Source organism: Berghia stephanieae, chromosome 1 (genome assembly GCF_034508935.2).
Source record: "Berghia stephanieae isolate SIO BIC M18660-M18661 chromosome 1, UCSD_Bste_1.3, whole genome shotgun sequence".
NCBI lineage: Eukaryota > Metazoa > Mollusca > Gastropoda > Nudibranchia > Aeolidiidae > Berghia > Berghia stephanieae.
Window position 1 is genome coordinate 114202471 of NC_088360.1, and position 10844 is coordinate 114213314.

Below are 10844 nucleotides of genomic sequence, written 5' to 3' on the forward strand. Positions count from 1 at the left end.
ACAACCCTAATGACAAAGTGATATGACATTTTATGTGTTCGAGATTATGATTATGTAATATGTTTTCCGTTTTATTAGTTTTATATCTTTGTTGGGTAAAATAATTATGTTAATCCATATCTCATGCAAAGACAGCAGATAACATGCTAAACGAATCAGTTTTATAATTATTCTACGAATTTTTATGATAATGATAATAATGATGATGATGATGATGATGATGATGATAATATGATAATAATAATGATTACTATAATAATAATAATAATAATAATAATAATAATAATAATAATAATAATAATAATAATAATAATAATAATAATAATAATAATAATAATAATAACAACAAGAACTTTCTACAGTAAAGTTAATTTAAAGTCCTCAACCTGATCAAACATTCCAAAATCTTTTGTTATCAGATAAACTATAGATAGAATGCGCTTGGCCAAGGAGTTCACAACATTGCCATCCGGAAGTATAACGGACCAACACACAAACTCTGTGTAACCATGAACGTTTATAGTCAGGTTAATACTGTTTAGTGAGAACAACTCACAAACGCGGATGGCAAAAACAATAACAAAGGCCTGAGTGACGTCATCTTCGAACTATCTATATTCAGTCTTTTCAATGTAATACATTTGTGACCTTCCGTTTATAACCGGTATTATGTCGGGATAAACTAGATTGTGAAAACTTAACGTTGAAATGGACAGACATTTCAGTAATTTTTAAACAACTGAAAGCGACTAAAACTATTGTCCTCAACAAAACATATCAAGTAAGCGCAGGTTTGATGGGGGGGGGGGGGGTGTCCCGATAGCTCAGTTGGTAGCATACTCGCTGCACACGCAAAGGGACCGAGATCGATCCCGGAAGCAGTCGAGAATTTTGTCTGATCCCCCCGTAAACCCAGCAGTGAATGGGTAGCTGGGTGTGTAAGATCTGGCGGAAAGTATACACACACACACACATATATATATATATATATATATATATATATATATATATCTCCATCCATCTATCCATCCATCCGTCCATATGTGTATCTATCTATCTATCTATCTATCTATCTATCTATCTATCTATCTATCTATCTATCTATCTATCTATCTATCTATTGAATCGTGTTTGATACAAATATGGTACGAAAAGTGCTCGACATGTAGTAATGGAGCGAATTATTATTTAAAATATTTACCACAATGTTTGGGGCAGTCTACATCGATGTTTCAGGCTTAATTTGCCATCTTCAGGACCTGAAGATGGCAAATTAAGCCTGAAACATCGATGTAGACTGCCCCAAACATTGTGGTAAATATTTTAAATAATATCTATCTATCTATCTATCTATCTATCTATCTATCTATCTATCTATCTATCTATCTATCTATCTGTCTATCCGCCCATCTATTTATCATCTATCTATCTATCCATCTGTCTATCCATCCATTCATCCATCCATACATCCATCTATCTATCCGTATATCTATCTATATATTAAATTATCTATTTATCTATCTATCCATCAATCTACCATCCATCTGTATTATATCTATTGACATAGATATCCTACTAACCAAACATACCAGACAACCATCAATAAACAAATGTCCCACTCTTATTGTCCTTGTCAATATTTACTCCCACACTTTCAAACTATCCTGCACTATCTAACCTCAATCTCTTCCATTCATTGATCCCTATCAGCTTCACCGACATCATAATGATAATGCAATAATATTATTATTATTATAAACCAGTTCACTGCCGTACTCTGAAAAAATGCGTCTTTACAAATTTGGCCAGAAAACTCGTCTTTCAAATTATAAATCGATTTAAATAACTCTCATCTTGGACAAAAACGTTCAAATCTAGGATCGCGCGACGTCCCAAGTTTGAGAGTTTTTGCCAAGATGAGGGTAATTTAAATCGATCGATATTTGAAAGACGAGTTTTCTGGCCAAATTTTAAATACGTGTTTTCCAGAGTACGGCAGTTAACTGGTTAATATTCTACATGAATGTTTCCATGCGCCCCTCCAACCTCCTAGAGAGAAATGTCAAAACCAGCTGCAGCAGGATGCAAATGTCACTAACAATGCCGGAATCGAACACAATGAATTCCTTGTCGCACAATGAACGAATCATCACACATAATGAACGCTTCGATACAAATACAATGAATTGCTTCAAAGTTTATTGATGGAAAGTTTTGATGTAGGTCTAGTATCACGAATTATCATATATAAATATGAAAAATGGCATTTATTATTATGCTTATCCAAGATAAACACTACACTGTAACAGCATTGGATTTTTTAAAAAATCGGTTATGGTGGAATATCATATCTATCTAACATAATATGTTGATATATGTTCGACATTATAGAACTAGACCTGCATTCTGATAGGCATTTGTAGGTAGATATATTTTTTTTCGAATTAAGACAACGCTAATTTAATTCGAGGGACCATCGGATTAAACGTCTAGGTATCTGCGATAATAGATGTGAAAAATATTTAAGGCATACTGTCGTTGTGCTTTATATACCGTTCTGGACCCTCGGACATAGTCGAGGTCGAAGTCCAATACTACAACAAAACGCAATATTAAATGAATCCATTTGTTCATATTATAATACTGAATGTTTCAAGTTTTACTATGTTCAACTTGAATCGGAATTGCAACATTCCCCTCGCAGGCAACCTTGCCGTTCTCCGGAAAAAACCCCCGAACAACCACTTATTTTATAATTTTTGCCAGATAACTCGACTCTATAATATCGATCTATTAAAACTGCCCTCATCTTTGTAAAAAAAGTCTCAAATCTTGAACGTCGCAAAATCCAGAAAGGATTTTACTTAACTGCATACCATTGGATGTAAACTATGTACATAATTTATTCCATGACCATTTAAACATTAATTACGAAGTCATCAATAATGCCAAAAGTTAACGTATAATTCCCACAGTGGGTATTTGTACAGGAAAAAATATTTGCAATCGATCAAATATTAATCCAAATCAAACTTTTAACCTATTTCAAACTGCCTCTTTGAAGACTTGCCCTACTTTTTATGGTAAACTCAAAAGGGAAATGGTGTAATGTCAAAAAAAATTGGTGCCAATCTCATTTGGACTTTTACACACAAGAATCACAAGACATATGAAAAGTTCTAGCCAGCATGAAGAATAAAAAGTACAAATTTTATTTGTTTAGAACCACGATGGCCGCCGTTGCTGGGCGACATGACATCAGACTATTGAATCCAAATTCGGTTTATCAGATATTGATACTATACGTTTTGACAAAATCCTCACAACATCGGCCAGCCAATTTAATATACCAACACACACAACTGTGAGTTACATTTAGCGTTTATAGCCTGATTGATATGATTTTGTGAAAAATAATCATTGAAAGGCTGTCCAAAAGCAAAGAGCTTAGTGACGTCAGTTTCGCCTCTTCAATATATGACCATCGTTATTTTTTAAATTTCGTTTTATTTTAAGTCGAGGTTGTCAGTTTGCATATTTGCAGGTCCGTCAACCGCACACAACAGGCATGATCTATATTAACTTTTCATGTGCTTGAGGTCATTGGTCTCATTGCAAAATGTGCTCAAAGTGACCCACTTAGTGAAAAGTGTTCACACCTTTTTAAATATCTTACATCACGATTGGTCATTTGATTCAGCTTGACACATGTGTATGTTTATAACATATATAATCAAAGCAGCGTGTTTACATTTGTTAAGATATATCCAATCGTTGGACATCAAAAATCATGTGATTGATGACCTGGTTGGACGAAAACATGAATATAGATATTATGCGCTTGGCTAAGAAGCTCATAACATAGCCATCCGGAAGTATAACGGACCAACACACAAAACTATGTGTACCCATGAACATTTATAGTCGGGTTAATACAGTTCAGTGAGCATTACTCATAAACGCGGATGGCAAAAACAATAACAAAGACCTGAGTGACGTCATCTTCGAACTATCTATAGATAGTATGCAGATGACGTCACTCAGGTCTTTGTTATTGTTTTTTGACTCCGCGTTTATGAGTAATGCTCACTGAACTGTATTAACCCGACTATAAACGTTCATGGATACACACAGTTTTGTGTGTTGGTCCGTTATACTTCCGGATGGCAATGTTATGAGCTTCTTCGCCAAGCGCATACTATCTAGAGATCGCTCCCATTGTGGGCTTATTTTAACATTGTTGTAATGGATAATATTTTGAACTAGTTTTAGCAATACAACACTCAGATCATAACACCTTAATTTGTTAGATACCTATGCACGAGTGAATTAATAGGCAACGATTGGTAAACATATGAGGGTATTTATTTTTGTTAAAACTATTATCATGAGTGAATGTTTGGCTTGCCTTAGCTTTTATTTTGACGACTCGGAGAATGAATGTTTGGTTTAAAAAATGTAGTAGACCAATCAAAACATGGAATTTGTGACACACCTTCACACATATTATGCTGGTTGTTAATCTGAGTGAAAAATTACTAAGAATGTAAAGTGTAAAGCACCCACAGTTTTGTGATAAACTGTTGATGTTATACAAACACTTACGAAAAGGTGTAAATCGACCTGCACTTTTCTTCAGGTTTGATCACTCAAACTGTTATGGACTCATCGTTGCAATGGAAATACACTCAAATTAACGCAAACTAGTGTCCATTAAAATAATGTCAAATCAAGCCCATAATAGGATTCAATAGTCGTAACGTCACTTCCTTCCTAATGACGCATGGTAACTAAGTAACACTGGCTCTAAACTATCGGAACAATGGCGGACGCCCGTATGAAATAGTTCTCCGGCGAGCATAAAGGGTATCCAGATAAAAAAAACACATAAATTTGATCATGTTTTGACTTTTACACATTCTGATCACAAGGCATATGAAAAGTTCTAGCCAGCATGAAAAATAAAAAGTAATGATTTTCTTTGTTTAGAACCAAGATGTCCGCCGTTGCCATGCGGCGTGACATCAGACTATTGAATCATATTGCATTCGATTATCAGACCTGAATTTGTGGTCACGTAGTCGTAAATGGAAAGGCTTCAGTATTATTTCTATTGTTTCATTCAAAAGCCTTTCCATTTCCACCATGTCGTTAGTAATTTTACGTTCCCAGTATCCAGGCAGCAATTACCCCCCCCCCCCCCCCTTCCCCCATCTCTCTCTCTCTCTCTCTCTCTCTGTCTCTCTCTCTCTCTCTCTCTCTCTCTCTCTCTCTCTCTCTCTCTCTGTCACTAGCTTCTTTATACAATTGTAACATACCTTAACATTGTCCCCAACTCTTCGATATTTATAATTATTGGACGTTTCATGTGACATTTCAGCACCTCAAAACTTTCAATTGCCACTATCAACAACAGGCGATCTAATTTCATAAATCAATTATGATAACAAACTTTAAAAGAAACAAGATTATAAACTGCAAATCAATAACAATAAACATGTCAAAGATAGTCATAAAGCATGGGATCTGAGATCTTGAGATACAATATGAATTATTATACTCTCTTTTGTTACATGAAAACAGAACAGAAATAGAGAAACGAGAGCAAAAATCCACTTGATAATTCATGATAAATATTTTTCAGGACTTTTTTTTAGCCTGGGCTCCTGAATTTATGTGCAAGACGACATTTAAAACAATATAACCTAATAGTTCTCTGGTACTATTGGTTGATCAAGCTTGTTACAACATAGGATTGACAACTATCAACCTTACTGTAGATAGTATGTGTTTGGCTAAGAAGCTCACGACATTGCCATCCGGAAGTATAACGATCAACACACAAAGCTATGTGTAACCTTGAACGTTTATAGTCTGGTTAGTACAGTTTAGTGAGAATTACTCATAAACAATAACAAAGACCTGAGTGACGTCAACTTCATACTATCTTTTCAACAAAGAACCTATTGCACACTCGTAGTTTAGTGAGAATTACTCATAAACGCGGATGGCAAAAAACAAAAACTAAGGCCTGAGTGACGTCAACTTCGAACTATCTATAGATAGTATGCGCTTGGTTAAGAAACTCATAACATTGCCATCCGGAAGTATAACGAACAAACACACAAAACTGTGTGTATCCATGAACGGTTATGGTCCGGTTAATACAGTTCAGTGAGCATTACTCATAAACGCGGATGGCAAAAAACAATAATAAAGACCCGAGTGACGTCATCTTCGAACTATCTATACATTTGATGTTCCCTCTCAGCCAGAGTTACCGGCCAGTAATCTCATCCCAAGACAACGACAGCAAGCATGTAGGAAAACGGCCTTATAATAGGGGGATAGAGCCACAATAAGTGCTTCCTTGCCATAAGGGAGGTCACAAAACCCCACCCAGTCGTCAAAATGTTTTTCTATGATTGACTTGTATCTTGTTAATGTCTACAAAAATAACCAATACATATAATATCTTCAGTCACGATGGACACAATAATAAAGTGGTTTGTAAATTAGAAATGGTGATCTTAATAGCATAATAATAATAATAATAATAATAATAATAATAATAATAATAATAATAATAATAATAATAATAATAATAATAATAATAATAATAATAATAATATATCACCGCTTAGCTTTTCAGGATAGAATAATATGCAATGACCTGACTTGTTTTTGCCATTCATAGCTGCTAATGAAAATTGAATTTAAGGGGGGAAAAAATAGTTGTGGCACGATCTAGGGAAAAATCAATTTAAACGAGAACAATTGGGACTGGGGGTGTGACAATTAAAAGTCGTCAACCAATTAAACATTTGATGGCAAAGTAAAAAAAATATATGGGGAACTATCTACATTCTCTTATGCCAAATGTCCCCTTTAGAAAAACAAAAAGAGTAATCTGTGAATATTATATGTCACACACACACACACACACACACACAAGCACATACACATACATACACTCGTGTATATATATATATATATATATATATATATATATATATATATATATATATATGTATATATATGTAATCTATATATATGTATATAACGATATCAATATATAAATATCAATACATGACTGAGGAGACGAGTGTTTATCCAAAATCGCAAAAGATTTTTTTTTTTCGTTTTTAGTTTTTGTTTTTTTTTTATTTCGCGTAACCCAGAATTTTATATTCATTTTTGACACGAACTCCTCTCACAATTATGTAAAAGGACTTTATTCATGTTACAGCATTACAGCATTGGTTATAACGCTTTAAATAACCGAATGAAATAAAGTGCGAAAAATTGGTAATCAATTAAGGAATATCTAGCACTTGACACCTAAAAATGTCATGTCAGGAAGCTTTATATCGCTTTCCATTTTCCTCATGAATAGAGTGGCTCTCACTGGGACAGACCTTTTCAGCCGGTATTAGATGTCAAAATACACGATCAAAAAGAATTATTCACAAACATGACTAGACATCAAAACCTTTGTATTACGATATGCGTTCAGGAATAATATTCACCCGTTCGACCCGCCATATGAATCATGCCAACACTTTTGTTACTTTAAAAAAAAATAGTAGTCTGCTACAGGAGGGACTCTCCAACACTCTCTATCTCTATCTCTCTCTTTCTTTTCTTTCTAGCTGTTCATTTAATTCATTAAAAGATGGACTATGAAGAAGTTACATTGCTTGAAATATTTTAATGAGTTTGCGAAGGGCTTTGAAATAGAAAGAAATCTCTAAACTAATAAATGAGCTGAATCAATTATGTCAATTAATTACCCATAATTCAACAAGGCAACTTGTGTAAACATTGTAAAGCTAAGAAAGAAAGATACAAATAGTGACCATTGTGCATTAACAAAATATTTGGATTATGTGGTTGTTTGAGGAATTGATTGATTTCCATTTTTCATGAATTGTGTTTCCCCGACTTTTATTTGAGTTACAGGAAGTAAAAGCAAGACCAACACAGCCATAATGAATGAGAAGAAAAGATGGATTAATAAGGAGAATGGCAAAACATTGGAATTTGACAAAGAGAACATTAGACTTTATCGTGAGTCACTGAGGTGTATCGAACCAGAGAAACCTGGTGGTCGGAAACGGCTAATTGATTTATCACGCACACACACGCACTCACACTCACACACACACAGAGAGAGAAAGAGAGAGAGAGAGAGAGAGAGAGAGAGAGAGAGAGAGAGAGAGAGAGAGAGATACTGCAAGAATCGAGGGGAAAAACATGAACATATTCGTTTTGATATATTTACAAATTGTCTTGCAAGGACTTATGGCGGAAAATATCTTCATCAACATAAAACAAATATTCTGACAAAAGAAACACACAAATGTATTATGCACCGTTGCTATTGATAATGCTCACCCTAATAACGTTTGTGATGTAAAATGAGTCCCTGGTACGTAGCGTTGTCACTTCACCTTACAGTCACATCTATTGTCACAGTCACGATTATTCACATTTATTTTATTAAAGTTTTATTTTAGCAAGAACTGAATTCATCTCACTCCAGTTATATTTCGTTAGGCTTAGAAAAACTTTACCTTCTAATATTGGATCATCTTTCCTTTAATAGCCTTCTCTTTGAATTAATTTCAAATTAGTGAATAATTTTGGTTCTACCTAATGTCACATAGCCACTTATTATAAAAGCTGATCGGTCTAATCTTCCTCACTCACTTCTCTCTATAACCTATCCCCTGACGGCCATAGTATTCCACTCCTCATATTATCCATATTTTCGAGATTTATATCTTACTCTCGGGCCTTTTGTAGCACTTCACTAATTTTGATTTGCGCCATCAAGACGCCGGAGCTTCCTTTGTCACCTTTGCCAGTTCAATGTATTGTTAAGAATTTATCAAGCCTGAGCCCGTCGGAGGAATAACTGCCACTACTCTCATCAAGACCGCATAAGATACGCAATATCATTATATTTCCATGTGTAACTGTGATCACCATTCATTTATCAGAAGACTCATTTAATTAAATTTCATCTTTCTATTCATATTATCTTGAACAACTCGTCATTTGTTCTTTATTTTAAAAAGTAACTAGTAAATTCTGGGAGCCTTATTCTTCATTTTTTTATGCATAGTCGAGTTAGCCCTTGAGCACTCATTTAGACCATGGCATTTTGGAGGGGACACCCAGGTTCGAACCGGGGACCTCTCGTCCCACATGTTAAGTGTTGCTGTTGACTTGGGATCCCTTTCAAGCATTTTAAGTACAGCTAGTGGAATTTGCACACTCTATAAAAATCTCAAAGCTCAATAGTCGATTGGTTAAAGTATCACAACTCTCTGCAAGTCAAGCAAGATCGAGGGTAATCAATGATTGGCTTAATGAGAACATGTTAAACTTCAAAATTTAAATTTTGTATAGTACCTCGTTTGTGCCCATGCGTAAGTCACATGGGTTGTGGGGGGGGGGGGGGAGTGGGTTGGTGGTAAAGTCGCAGAGTAAAAGAATTAGACACACACACACACTCACACACACAAACAAACAAGCAACAACAGCAGCAAAAGAAACGGAATAATAAAAAAACAAATAATACTTCTATTTTCTTAATTAAACCTTCATTGTATTTTTAAAGTTCTATTCTTTGTTCCAAATATATCATGTTTACAAACCGTGATTCATTTTGACATTGAGTTTTGATGATATGAATAATAAAACGGGTATTTTTGTCACGTGATTTTATTTCTGAAAAAGAATGAACTTTTATACAGCGCAAAAACAACTAGATTTGCTCAAAGTCCAAAGCAACACTTAACGTATCGGACTAGACATTATGCCCGAAAGACGCTACTCCATTATCTTTTTCTCGACAAAAATAACACCATTATTGGACAGGTACTCATTTTACATATAGGAATGTGACGACATAGTATTTGTAAGAAAAGAGCTTTTTCTAAGGAATCAACTTTCATCCCAGAGTGGAATTCGAACCACGGACCTACAAGTCCAAAGACAAGTGACATACCACTAGACCACAAAGCATCTCAGATTTGTTGTCGATCATTAGGAGGTCTGAGATTCGATCATGACTAGCGGCAAACTGATTATTAGGGAAGGTTTTTTCTGCTATATTTGGCACAGCTCAAAACACAAATTTCAGATTTTGAGAGATAACAACTTTACATAATTACATTATGTAGCGTCATTCAAAATTGTAAAGTGCTTTGAGGCTTAGGCATAAAGAAAAGATTTTAAAAATTTACTTGGTTGACGAGAGATCTTACAATAAGCCTACAGGAATCCCAAGTAATGAAGTACCGGCATACAACTTTAATTAATTGATTTCAACCATAAAATAATATACTCAATCTCATTAAAACAGTTGTTTGTACTTACCATTCATTTAAAGTCCAAACGAATTACATACCGATATCCTTTGGCCTGCGACTAATAAATGATAATAATACAAACTTAAATAGTAACCACAAAACACAGTTACATAATAATTGTCCGGGGGATTAGGTCCGATGATTAAGTGTAATTCCAAAATATAACGGTTTTAATCTCCTTATTCCACTGTCGCGCTATGAGTTTCAATTCACAACGACAGATCTACATAGCGGGTTATTGTGAGCCGCGGGAAGTGCTCACTTCGATCTAGGGCTATCCACCTGCAATCGCAACGCGGTAGTAGTGGCATTAAGAGAGGAGATGGAGTGAGGGAGAGAGATGTAGGAGGGGGAGGAGAAGAGAGGAGTGAACAAAAAAAATTAATGAAAGAAAGAAAGAGAGAGAGAGAGAGAGAGAGAGAGAGAGAGAGAGAGAGAGAGAAGATAAAGCGTGTGAATATT

At 34.9% G+C, this 10844-nt stretch overlaps 1 protein-coding gene across 2 annotated transcripts in view; it reads right to left on the reverse strand.

The window, feature by feature from the left end:
- The window catches only part of LOC144962797 (uncharacterized), a 64819-nt gene extending 54177 nt beyond the window's left edge, over positions 1–10642 (reverse strand). Inside the window, exon 1 of one of the 2 annotated variants that reach the window (XM_078896059.1) lies at positions 10390–10642. The gene's annotated coding sequence lies outside the window, so the exon portion shown is untranslated. The remainder of the gene's footprint in view (positions 1–10389) is intronic. The other variant, XM_078896060.1, reaches the window with a different exon arrangement.
- Between the last annotated feature and the right edge of the window lie 202 nt (positions 10643–10844).